A 13,477-nucleotide genomic window follows, 5' to 3' on the forward strand; every position below is an offset into this window, starting at 1 on the left:
TTTCCCTATAACTCTGTCTTCTGGATGGTTGTACTAGGGGGAGAGATGTCCCAGAGGTTGGCCAGCTTCTGAAGAGAGAAAAAAAAATTATACTCACCATGTTCTCATTTCATTCTTTTCTGTAAATCTTTGTGCACTGTTAATGCTTTTACTTTTCAAAGGCTTGTCTGAATTTCCAAGTTAGTTTAATGTTACTGAATGACTATATCAATTTAGCTGAATACTCTTGTTTGACATAAGCCTAACTCTGTCTAAATAAATATTTATATTCAGTCTAAACAAATCTAAATGTTAAATATTGGCTTTAAAGTATTTAAGTGCCTTATTTCAAAACCTTATTTAAAAAACAAATGAGTCAAATAAGTATATGTAAAATTGAAACTTCAGTAAGCATGCTCATCTAACTGTGTACTTTTACAGACTGCTACATATCAGATCATGGGATAAACAGTGCAAATCTATGAATGTTGGAGCAAAAAATGTGTTGTCTTTTTTTCTCAAAAGGTAATTCAGTGCTTTCTCTAAAGTCAGTGGGTGAGACTATATGAGAATTTCTTGCTGTTTTGGTGACAGAGGGTGCTTTCCAACATCAAGTTAGCAGGGAGAGTAGGGTGGCTGACCATATACTGGGCAATGTGTACTAATTTGGACAACAGTTTTCCTGCTGCACAACCATAGTTCTTTCTGGAATGCATGGAAATAGTGCTCTTGCACATCATTTTTAATGGCCATGTAGGGTTAGACCTGAAGCCAAGAGGCGACTGTTATAAACCCTTTCGGTGATGGAGACCAAAACAAGAGGCAGAGTCCTGGCTCCATCTTCCTCCCTGTAAGGTAGCAGAGCTGGAAGTGGTGATGGACTTTGGGCCTTCCCCTAGTTGCTGTGAGCAGGGACAAGCCAAAGGGGAGTGATTGTCCTTTATAGGCACTCCAGTTTGAAAGCTAAGTGGAAAGACATATTTTTTGTCTGAAATGCTTGTGATTTTTCTGCCTGAAGATGTTTACCCCAAACTTTAAGGAAAGTGTAGTACTACGGCTGATTTAAGCAACGTACCAGAGTTCTCTGGGTGCTTGTTTTGTTTTTTTTAAATCTTGCCATGAGATAAGTTCTCATTTTATGTAATGTTTTTCACCCCCAGGTCTTACATAGTTTGCAAAGGAATAAAAACACTGGTACTGCTGCCAGGAGACTTTGAGGCTTGTACTGTCTTTGAGGCTTCAAGCCTCAAGACATCAAGGCTTCAACTTGCTCAGCTTCATAGTGCAGTAGCCTCCTTGCTCAAGTCTCTTGTCGAGCATGGTTTCACCTTTTGGCACCAAGCTTTTTCTGTGCAATCTTTCTTTGAATCAATAATAGATCATTTGCCAGTCATGTTAACTGTATCAAGTTGCAGTGTACTCAGCATGAATGAACTCTAGTTTTTTACAGATGCTGATACAGAACCAGTCGAGACAAAGCCTTGGTGGTTACTATTGACTTCTCAGAGCAAGCAAACATGGATTTCAGAGATAATCAAAGAATTATCTTCATAATCTCAGATATCCTTACATTTCAGTACTTTAGTAACTCATTTCTGAATCTCTCTGTCAGTTACAGCTCATGCCTGCCCTTCTCCCGTCAAACAAATGGAGAATAGTAGAGTATGAGTTTCCTACTGGCTTTTCTTTATGTCATCATTCAAGTACTACAGGAAGCTTGTGAGAGAAATCTGTGCTCAGATACCAATGTGCAACTTTTGTTGTTTCCTGTGGATGTTGCATAGTTATTTGATGGTAGTTTGTATCAAAAAATGACCTGCAAAGCATCATAGGGCATACAATTCATTTATGCCTTGGAGTGAAGATTCCTCTGATGTGACTCTACAGGTGCTGTACAGATACAGCAAAAACTTGATGGAAATTCGTCTCTTGTTGAAGACTCAGTCATACTGCAATTTCCAGGTGTTGAAATGGGATTTCTGTCCTCTTGGACTGGTTTCTAGCTTTGTTTGGAAGGGCAAAGTATTCAACAGGCAAGTTTCCTGTGCTTCAAAGCTTTCCTGTGCCCAGCAGGTTCTAGCCTTGCATGTTTAACGAGCCTCCATGGTTATCCTACTGTCATGAGCTTGATGGTAGGCTTATTTAAAGCTTGAAGTTACAATGTTTCTAATGTCTATCATAAATGCACAAAATATTAGCTTTTGAATGTCTTTAGAAATTAACATTGAGAAGACCACGCCAAGGGGTAGGAATTTATTCTTGTGCTAGCACTCTGTCACAGCTACAGATTGCTGGTATATCACATCCAGGGCATGCAGCATGAACGGGCAAATATCTCTGCTGCACTGTGACTGATAATACTTTACATTACACATTTTCATTAATTGGATGCTATTACTACCTGATCCATAGGTCATTGCTGCTAGTTAAGTAAGGGCCAGGAAGGTACTTCATACTTTACAAGACACAGATGAAGACAGATGTCCACTCGGGAAATTAAAATATACCGGTTTGAGGGTTTTATATAAGACCAGATCAACTATAAAAACCTGATATCTAGACAGATCCTAATAAACCTGATGAAAATTAGAGAAATTAGATCAGCTTAAAGCTAATAAAATGTGATAGAAATGTTCTAAGTTGTCTGCAAAAATGCTTTCAGGCAGAAAGATTAGCATGAAGTATATTTTCACAAGGATTAGGGAGAATATTTTACAGGGTAAACTAGCCCGTAAAATCATTCCTTTTTACTTGAGTCCATAGACGGACTTCTCTCATGAAATACACAGCCTGAACAAAAACTTGCAGTTTTCAGCTATTGCAATAATAGTTTGTTCTTTCCTTATACACCGTACATAAATTTAGAAGTACTCCTGGAACAATGGAGCTAGGCATTCTGTTACTTGGAAATAAGACTATCCAAATAAATGCTTCAGAACATATTTATTAAACACTGGAATTCTGACTGTCCTTCAGTTGTTTGTGGGGGAATGCAGGTTCTGTTTTCAATGACATTACACTTGGAAGCATATTTTCTATTATCCCTACACATCAGTGCAATAAATTTTATGTCTTAATATACCCATATAAATTTTCAGCTTATTTGCTTTTAAACAGTTAAAAGTGTTTATATATGGTGATCGTGTTTGAAGACTTTCCTAGATATATATTCTCCTATAGAAAGTGTAGGCTGTGTTTGAATTTATCTACTGTACAAAATTTCTAAATACAGGGACCAGCTACTGTAAATTCAGATTTTAAATATAGATATACTGAAGTATCTCATGTACAAAGCAAACATTGTAAAATATACTTGCTTAGACCTTTTAACCACATCACTGGGTGCCATAAAGGAAACATTTAGCCTAAGAGCTCAGAAGATGCATATTGGAAGATGCATATTGAAAGCTGCCCAGCAGAAGTCTTTGGAGGCTGCCTGAAGATTTAGACCTGTGGGATGAAACTGGTCATGCAAGGAGGAGGATTTACACTACTCTCTGTTCTCCTTCTATAGTGTAGCTGGCCCTTATTGGCTCTGCTAACTTGTATATCTAAATGTGCTTACCAGTGAGAAGAAAAATGTTCCCACCAGCTGCCAAGCAACCTTGCAGTGACCTCTCCACCCTGGTACAAACACACGGAAGAAGCTCATCTTGTTACAACCAGAATAACACTGTGCTCTACAGCAGCAGTTTTGGTGGAGACCTATTTTCTGTTTGTTAGCGTTGGCTGTTTTGCAGGGCATACTTTTGCGTTTATTAAAACATCAGAACACAATGAGGTCAGGAAGTGGGATCACCATAGCCTGGATTGTGTGTGAGGCAAGTGCTGTACCCAACTTGTCTTGCAATTCCTCTGGTAAGAAAGTAGTAACAGTTTGAATGGCTTTACTCGTGGGTTTGAATCTTTTGTCACGTGTTTTTTCCTAGGGATACCTTGGCAGCACCTGTTTAAGCAATAGGTTAAAGATGCATTGTGCTGCCAGATGTGTGAGAAATGCCATTCCTTTATTTGGAGATGGTTAGCCCAGCTCATCAGTCAAGGGCAGAGGGTTTAGAGTTACCAGTTCTTGGGAAGAGTCAACTCTGATTGTTAGGAAACCAAAACCAGATGTTCTATTTACAGCACAAACGATGCTGTTGTTTTTTGGTTTTTTTTAAAGATAGGTTTCTGAGTCTTGCAGTTGTTCTAAGTTAACATACTATTTGAGAATGGTTTGATCACAATATTGACAAGCAGATAAATAAGTCCCCCAACCAGTGGCTTGTCATTGGTAGGAGTATGCTCTACTGGGGGGTCTGCTTTCTGTTGCTATTTATTTCCATGCATCTCAAATTTCATCCTCTGATCTTTAGGAACATGACTTGGTTCTTGAAAGCCTTTAAGAATACAGGAGAAAATTGTAAAGCTGTGACCAGTAATTACAGGGACAAATTCTGGGACTTAGACCTATGGTTTTTTGAGGGCAGAGAGGAAAGAATCATGCATGTATGTACACTTACTGGACAGTAGCATTTCCAAGTAAAAATTGCACTCTGCAGGGGTGGGGAGGCCTGTTCGGTGCTTAAAGGAGACTCTAAAGAAAAATGGAGAGAGACTTTTTACCAGAACCTGTTGTGACAGAAGGGGCAATGTTTTTAAACTGAAAGAGGATAGGTTTAGATTGGGCATAAGAATGAAGAGCGGTGAGACACTGGAATAGGTTGCCCAGAGAAGTTGTGGATGCCTCATCTGTGGAAGTGTTCAAGGACAGGTTGAATGGGACTTTGAGCAACCTGCTCTAGTGGAAGTTGTCCAGGGGTGTCAGAACAAGATGATCTTTGAGGTTCCTTCCAACCCAGGATATTCTATGATTCTATGAGCAGCCTGGTCTATTGGAAGGTGTCCTGACCACGGCAAGGGAGTTGAACTAGATGATCTTTAAGATCCCTTCTGTCTCAAACCATTCCATGATTCTTTGTAAGTTTACACATCACCTAAATCCTCCTAGACCCCTCAAAACAGACCATGAACAGCTCCTGGCCCAGGTGACAAGTTCAACTGGAGAAGGTTCTGAGCCCACCTGTCACAATTGACTGATTTTATTAATTATTGTCATGCGTGTGTTAGAACTGCTCTGAGGAGATTGTAGTGTTTGTGTTCAGCATGAATGCTTGAATGAGGGCTTGCAACTTTAAAGGAAGGACCTCTGTTTTGGAGGGATTAGGCAGCGATTGGTGTGAAATATCCAGCAATAGATTTTCATCACTCATTGTATCATGCTCCTTTTTTAAAATAAAGTGTTCCTGTGTTGGCCAGTTCTGAAATGAGGAAAACATATTTTATGCATCCATAGAAAGATGATTTTACAGTGCTTTTACTGACAGGCCCTTACATAGACAGGCACAGGTAGGTGCTCCTGTCAGGTTTGTGCAAATCACTGATTAACTGGTCATATAAATTTGGAGTGAAATACAATGAATAGAAGTGCACACAGAGTCTGTCAGACAATTTGGATCAGAGCAAGCCAACACTGTTCTGTTAGAGCCAGGGACACTCTTAGTTCAGATGAACATCATGCATTCATTAAAACAAAACAGAAACCACCAGGAAAAGCTAAACACAAGTCAAAATGCTGCAATTCTTTTTTTTGCCAGCAGCAACCAAAAGCTACAATACATAAATGAATAAGTGCAATCAAATGCAACTTGGTAACATACAGTCTGTTCTCTATTTGTTTGCATCTCCGTCCTTAACCCTTTATAGTGTGTTTTAGCACGTTCAATTTCCTGCAAGCACTCTTTCTTGTGGATTCTATTTCACTCATGTTCCCTTAAAAATGCCTTACCAAATATTTACCATGTGCCCTTTCTTGCTATGCTTCTCTTCTGCTTCTCCAAGCTGTTTCTGTCCTGTTGTCATGTATATCCCCGTCTTCTCCCACCTCCATTTCCCAGCTGCAGGAGTTATCTGTCTATGAGCAGAAACAGTCCCCCCAGTTTGTTGTTTCTTCTGGGCTACTTCACCTGCACCATATACCACTATCTCTTCTTGGCTTCCTGAGGCAGAACACCAATTCACCCAGCACCATCTCTTCTGCACATACGTTCCCTCCTCCTCCCCAAACTAGAGTGAAAATTGAGTGTGTAGTATCAGCAGGTGCCGTAAAGTTAAGCATGTTTTCCTTGTTTCTGAAAAAGCGGGAGGAAACAAAAAAGAAGGAAAAAGCAGACAAGAAACAAAAGAGGTGCTCACAGGTAAGGTTTGAAAAGAGATAGGATGTCAGTGAGGTAGTGAATATGTCTGAGCTCCCCGTTGAAGTTTGAAAATCACCCAACGTTCCTGTTCCTTTTTTTCCTCCCACCTCCTGCTTTGTCATCAGAGACTTTCCTCAAGAATATTCAAGCTGTTGTAGCAGCAGCTGTAGGAGAGGAAAACTTGGAAGCTGTGCCTAAGAAAAGAAAAAGGGGTGGGGGTGGGGAGAAGCTGTAAGAAGATGAGAAAAGATGTGAAAGGCAAGAAAAATAAAAGAGCTTTTTAAAAACTGTCATGAACATTAATTTGAAGGGCAGAGACAAAAAAACTTCACTTTAATCTCAGAGCAATCAAAATGAGCAAAACCATCATGGACATACAAATGGTCCAAATGAAAGTTTAAAGAATTCCAAGAAAGACAAATCAGACAAACCCCAGTGATTTATCTTCAGTAGCAGAAGCCAGAAAAATTCTCTGTTTCTCATCTATGTGTTTCTTGGCTCCAAACAATCAATAAACTTTCCATTTCAAGAATTTTCCCCATCCTCCTCTGCCTCTCTCTCTTTGTGGCTTGCATTATCAGCTGCCTAAGTACAATATATATTGTAGTACTCCATTGAGTGCATTTGACAGCTTCCCATTTTCATACAGCTTCTGTCCCACCTCTCAGAAGTCTTGGATAAATCTCTGGCACAGACAGAGAAATACATGAAAATTAAGAATGCAGGAATCTGTTAAACCCATATACCAAAACAAAATCAGGAGAAACAGAAGAATAAGAAGACAGTATAATCATAAGACAGGGAATCACACAGCAACCACTAAGTGAGAGGTAGAATTGGAAGGAAAGGATTTTGTTGCATAAGACTTTATTAATTACTTGCCATATTTGCATTTCATTGATTTATAGGTTAAAATTGATTTAACCCACAGATTTATGGGCTAAATTTCATACAGCTTTATCACTGCAGTTTATACATGATTCTTTTATTAAGTTCTGTAACATTATAATATAACAGGAAGACAAAAATGTTGGCTCTTCCTTGTGCCAAAATTCCATTCAGCTTTAAAAGTCTGTGTGCTGTCCTACATGGTCGTACCACAGCAAGGAAATCCCTGGCTGTTTCCAGTTCTCTATTCGCTGTGCTCAAGTCAGCAAGGGGTACATACATGTTCAAGCTGCTGACACAGTGGGGCTGGAGCTGCTGCAAAAGGCTGCGGCTGCACTGGACATCCAGTGTGTGGATTGGTGCTCCTGCTTTGAGGAGGAGAGTGAGACAGATTGCCTGCCTGTGACCTCCCAAGGCCTTTTTTTGCAGTTTGTAGGGAAAGTAAATCTTCACATGAGCTGAAAGTGTCCTTTTGATTTGAATATTTTTTGTACTTGTGATAAATGGTTAATTACAAGGAAGAAATGGTTCTGGCAAGGAAGGAACTGGAATACTTTGTGTTTGTTTCTACATGGTCACGCTCAGATTCCCCCATACTGGAAGAAAATTCGCCTCCTTTCTTGCTTCTTCCAGGGGAAGTCTGAAACCAGTCCTTGAAGATGACCTTAGCACTGAAAACAAGCAATTCGTTGTTGTAGCATGGAGCTGGTGACACAGAGTCTCCTTTTACTATCAGTATAAATGCATTTTTTTCCTTGTGCTGTAATACCCTTATTAGTGCAAGGAAAGCCAATGAATTAAAGCTATCCTAACTCCCTGGGATTTTTCTTCCCATGCTCCAGACTCTCATTTTCTGCAGATCTCTCAGCTAAAAGAAAATAATTTTTTTTCCTGGATTGCGAAAGGCATAAAATAACCCATGGCTTGCATGGAGCTGGTCGGTGTGCATGGGCTATCCCTGCTTTCTGCCAGGCTTCTATGGCCACCTTGTACAGCAGTTGCTGCAGGGAGTCATCCCCCTTCAAAACTCAGACAGCTGTGGCAGGTGTTTACACTTGGGGCCAAATTATATTTGGCCATTTGCAGGATCAGGTAGCATAAAAGTGTTTATAAGTGACTTCAGGAGTGTTCAGAGTGGCCTGTGGTCCTGTCCTGACTGCAGACTGATTCAGCTGGCTGTTGGTCCATACGACATCATTGAGCTTAGTGCTCAGTGAGATTGAAAATAAAATTAAAACCTAAATTTTTGTTAGTTAGGAGACCTCATGGTTTTAACAAAACCACAAAACAGGTCAAAGAGGAGATTCTGTGGGTTCAGATTCCTGACAAGTCAGCTGCTTGCTATTAAACGCGTCACTCAGCTGCTTTTCTTGCAGATCAACTACATCTTTGTAACACTGAGAAAGCTAGTCCTCATTAAAATGAGTGCTTCATTTCTACTGAGAGAATGCAAAAAGATGGAGGAATGAATGTAGAAGCCCAAACTGAAAGGGAGATGTGGTCCAGGAAGGCATGAATGCAGATCTGCTTCTGCAGTGTTTCTCTTCCCTGTGTGTGCTCCTGCTCACATTAGTGGGACTGGATTGCAACCCCCTTATTTGGGATGATAATATGAACATCTGCCTTCATAATAAAAATCAGAATTCAAAGAGACCTTTCTGGCATAAGTTACCCTTGTCTCAGGGTGGTTTGTAATCTGTAATTGTTGGTAGTGAATGCTGTTGAATGAAGTCTCTCCACAGAAGCTATCTTTATTGACTTTTTTATTTAAGCTGCTTGACACTGTGAACTCTTGAAAATATTTTCACTTTAAAGGATTTTTGTTTCAATTTCTAAGAGCAGCAAAAAAAACCCTATCCTTGGACTACAGCAGAATCCGTGGTGTAAAAGATTTTCAAAACCAAAATACTGCTTGGTCTAGCTGGTATAAACCAGGGAATTCACTAGAGTTCAGCTTTGTGTAGCATGTCTCTGCTTTGAAGAGTGCATATAAACCTGCAAAGTGCTACTCTTCTTTTTTTGTTTACCTGCTGATGTTGCAGAGATAGCACATTATTGAAAGTTCTGGAGTGCAATTGCAAAATCTGTAAGTATGCATTTTCTGAGCCTCATTACCTGTTGTTAATGCTCTTTTGAGCGACTCCTAGTTGAAAAATTAAGACTCACGTGGCTCCATCTTGTTCTAAATTTGGATCTAGATCAGAATATTAAATACTTTGGAGTTCAGGTGTGCATGGATGAAAGGTTTTTATTCAGACTACTAATAGTGCTATTAATTTAGCTTGAAGCTAATAACTTAATTATTAATATGAACTCTGAATTTGCTAGCTGTTTGCCTCTCTTAAACTTTTGTCACAACCCTGCCGGTTTTGAACCAAGTTCATGAGAGTCCTTGGCATGAGCATGCTGGGATGCTGGTGGATACATGACCTACTGTAAAAAGCAATTGTGCTCCTCAGCTGTTAATTCAATTCCAATGCCTGGAGAAACCTTTTCCATGTTGGGACAGGAAAACATCTCTGGGTGGGTGGGTGGCCAGTTTGTATGTGGCAATACTGTTTTACTGTAATTGCCAGGGATACTAGAGGTGGATGAGATACCTTGTTTAATCTCCTCCCTAACCCTTTGAAGACCGTGAGACATGAGGAGTGTTGGTGATCTTTGGTAAATTATTGGTTGTACAGGTTGTCAAAACTCATCTTTTTTCTTTATATGAAGGGATGACTTTTAAGCAAAAGTCAAAAAAAGTCCTTAGAATTCCATCTGGCTCATTCCTTATCCTTTCAAATACATCCCTTTGCCCTTGAGCTTCCAGCTAACCTGGCTGTAGAATGCCTCGGTGTCCACTTGGGTTAATGGGCTATCTCAGTGAGTGGTTATCTGAGCTTTTTTTGCTGATGATACCTCAGAACTTATGAAAGATGAAAGTCTCCAGAGTGATGAAGACATTTTGTTGCCCATGCTCGTATCCCAAGGAAGCCATACAGGGCACGCTCTCCTCTCCCAGACACTGCTGGCCTCTGCTGATGCTGCAGGTACAAGAGATAGGTTTATTCCTCTTAGGACCAGAGTATGGCTCTTTCTTGCTAGTTGAAACCATGGTATAGGTGTATTGGGTTTGCATAGCAAGGTGTTGGTAGTGGGGCACTACAGGGGTGGCATCTGTGAGAAGCTGCCAGATGCTTCCCCAGTGTCCAACAAGGCCAATGCCAGCTGGCTCCAGGACAGACCTGTGACTGGCCAAGGCCAAGCCCACCAGCAATGATGGTAGTGCCTCTGGGATAACAGATTTAAGAAGGGGAAAAAAACCACTGTGCAACAAAAGCCAGGAGAGAGGAGTAAAAAAATATGAAGGAAACAACCCTGCAGACACCAAGGTCCGTGAAGGTGGGGGAAGAGCGGCTCGAGGCACTGGAGCAGTTCATAAAGAACTGCAGCCTGTGGGAAGGACTCACATTGGAGAAGTCCATGGAGGACAGTCTCCTGAGGGAGGAACCCCATGCTGGAGCAGGGGAAGAGTGTGATGAGGAAGGAGTGGCAGAGAAAACGTGATGAACTGACCATGCCTCCCATTCTCCATCTCCCTGCACTGCTTGTGGAGAGAAGGTAGAGAACTCAGGAGTAAAGTTGAGCCCAGGAAAAAGGGAGTGTGTGGGGAAAATGTTTTTTGAAGTTTGATTTTATTTCTCATTATCATACTCTGATTTTGACTGGCAGTAAATTAAAATAATTTCCTCATGTTGCAGCTGTTTGGCCTGTCACAGTAATTGATGAGTAATCTCAGCCCCTGAGCCTTTCATCATATTTTTCTCATCCTGTTTAGCCAAGGAGGGGAGTGACAGAATGGTTTGGTGGGCACTGTGGCTCATTCTCACCAGATGAAACCATGGTATAGGAAACCCTGGTTTTCAGTAACCTAAATTTGTGGTTCCATATGTCTTCCATTTGTTTTTCCCAGGGATTGCAGAAAAACACTAACAGAATGCTCAGGATCTGACGTCATAACATTCATTATTTCCTTGGCAAATCCATGATTTTCAACCAGTCCTTGTAAAAGAAGATCCATGTCAATATGACTATTACACATTTTTTAAAAAAGAAATCTTACATTATTAAAAATTGCTCAAAAAAAAAAAAAGAAAAACAATTGAGAATTTATCTTTTGAAAGCAAGCAAAAGTTTTGTCTTCCACATCAGGAAAAGAGTCAGTATTAAAAGTATTTGTCCGTTTTTTGCCACTTTACCAGCAGTTTGACCAGATGGGATTGTTTGCCCTGTGCGAAGACACACTATATATCTTAGCAAACTGTGTTTTGAGGAGAAGTGAAAGAGAAGGAAAATGACTCCTTTTGAGCAGTACAGGCTACCACAACATCTTATGAAGTGGATATTGGTTTCTCATTTCCCACAGCATGACCTCCTGCAGTTTACTGACGCACAGGTCCCATTTACTAACAGCAAAATGTCACAAATAAAGGGATGGACACCATCACAGCGATCACTATTCTCAGTGGTTCTACTAAACCAATTTTGGATGTATGGCATAGTGTATACCAAAGAAAGTTGTTCCTCTCTGTCAAAAACCTTTCTAACATGTTGCCATGCTCTTAGAAAATGGGTTTGAATCCTGCAGAGTGTTGTTTCAGGTATTTCATTCTCTAAACCAGTGAGCTCCATTGTTCATTTGTTTTAGGAAATAGTAATAAACGTTGGGACTGGGGAAGAGAGTGCTCACATTTACCTGCAGTTCTCACAGAAGTAGAAGCTTTGAAATCCAGGCTGAAAATCTACTCATCCCCTGCTTCTCACATGTTCTCCAGTTTCTATTCTGAATTCCTTTGAGCTTAAAAACAAAAGCTGAATTCTTTTCCACCTGTGGAAAACCTACTGGAAGCTAAAAAGTTACAAAAATTAGAGGAAAGAGAAATTTAATTAATCTTTCCCCAAATATCTATGCCATTTGGGTGCATTCTTTGGATTTTACCTCTTTTGTGTTGCAATTTCTGAGTCTTTTTGCCAATTTTTTTTCCAGTTTAATTGTCTTTTGGATCTTTTGGAAGATCACTGTCTCCCTGATTAGGGGAAAGTTTCAAGGAAAACACAGTTCTTTGCATTGCTTGCTGTTAAAGCATATTGTTATCTGCCTTGTTTGGCAGAAGCACTTGTCTCTAGACCAGAATTTATGTGGTTAGTGAAGAAATACTCTGCAAAAAACACCACAGAAGCTAAACTGGTGAGATTATTCCTTCACTGAAAATTTTCTTGTCCATTGTTTTGAGGAATAACTCTTGTTTTAGTTCTCACTTATTCCAGTTTCAGGCAAAATTTGGTACTATTTCACTTCAGCTGAAACAAATATAAGAAATTAATTAACATTAAGCTAAAGATATATCGAAAGCTAAAGTGATGGGGGTTGGCTGAAAATTGAAGGTTCCTGTATACAGATCCAACAGATCTGTATACAGGAAGTGTATACAGGCAGTGAAGGAGGAAAACACCTGCCACATTCATGTCAGCACACTGCCAGGGCTAATTTTTAGGGGTGTATATAATAATGCGAAGTCATTTTGAAGCTCACTTTGTGCTTGTAGATTGTAGATACTCCTTTTTTCTGCATATCTTTTGAAGAATTGGCTGTTACTTAAGGTTATTGGTCTTGCTTGAGTAGAAAGATATAAAGTTATGGATACTAACATTAAAATTGATCTAGCTGTGGGGCAGAGCTCTGATAGCTGTGTCATTCCAACACAGTGTCACTTTAGGGCAGTTCCCCTGTATGAAGAGTTCTCCTGGGTGCCCTGTGTTTCCTGCACATAGCTTCTAAAATTTCATATTTCTTGTAAGCAGCAGCATGGGGGACAAGAGACAGGATGGAGACAAGACTTTGAGAGAGAGGAAAAAATTATATGGTCAAATGCTCTGTTGGTCTTCTTTTATCCTGAGTCTGCCAAGGCCTTAAAACAAAGTGCAAATTGAGGGTGGAGAGTGTATGTCAGCTCTCAGGACCAAGAGTTAACTTTGAGTAATCCACCCAGGCCTGTGTGTAAATACAGTATGTGATTAAAGCCATTGGAAATATATTTCCTGTGCAGAATATCATGGACTCCATACTGCAGCTCACACTTTTTACTCGTTTTCTCTTGTGTTTCTGTGACTTGTTCATTTAAAGCAAAAGTTTTTCACAGCAGGAAACTGTTGCATGATACATCCCCATAGCACCTAATTCAGTAGGGCATCTGTGTTAATAGCAGCGCTGTCATTCCTACCACATCAGCTGGTCATAGCAGGATTCTTCCAGCGGCTGTTTCCCAGTTCAGTTAAGATGAGGTGAAAATGCGATGTGGTTGTAGTGCATCTCATTTCATTCTGTTTGC

The 13,477-nt window shown here is 40.1% G+C and overlaps 1 protein-coding gene across 10 annotated transcripts in view; it reads left to right on the forward strand.

The window, feature by feature from the left end:
* The window catches only part of PLXNB2 (plexin B2), a 262,497-nt gene that overhangs the window by 162,560 nt on the left and 86,460 nt on the right, over positions 1–13,477 (forward strand). The gene's annotated exons all lie outside the window — the stretch shown is intronic.

Source organism: Manacus candei, unplaced genomic scaffold (genome assembly GCF_025592945.1).
Source record: "Manacus candei isolate 608988 ecotype Guabito, Panama unplaced genomic scaffold, ASM2559294v1 h1tg000043l, whole genome shotgun sequence".
Taxonomy (NCBI): Eukaryota; Metazoa; Chordata; class Aves; order Passeriformes; family Pipridae; genus Manacus; species Manacus candei.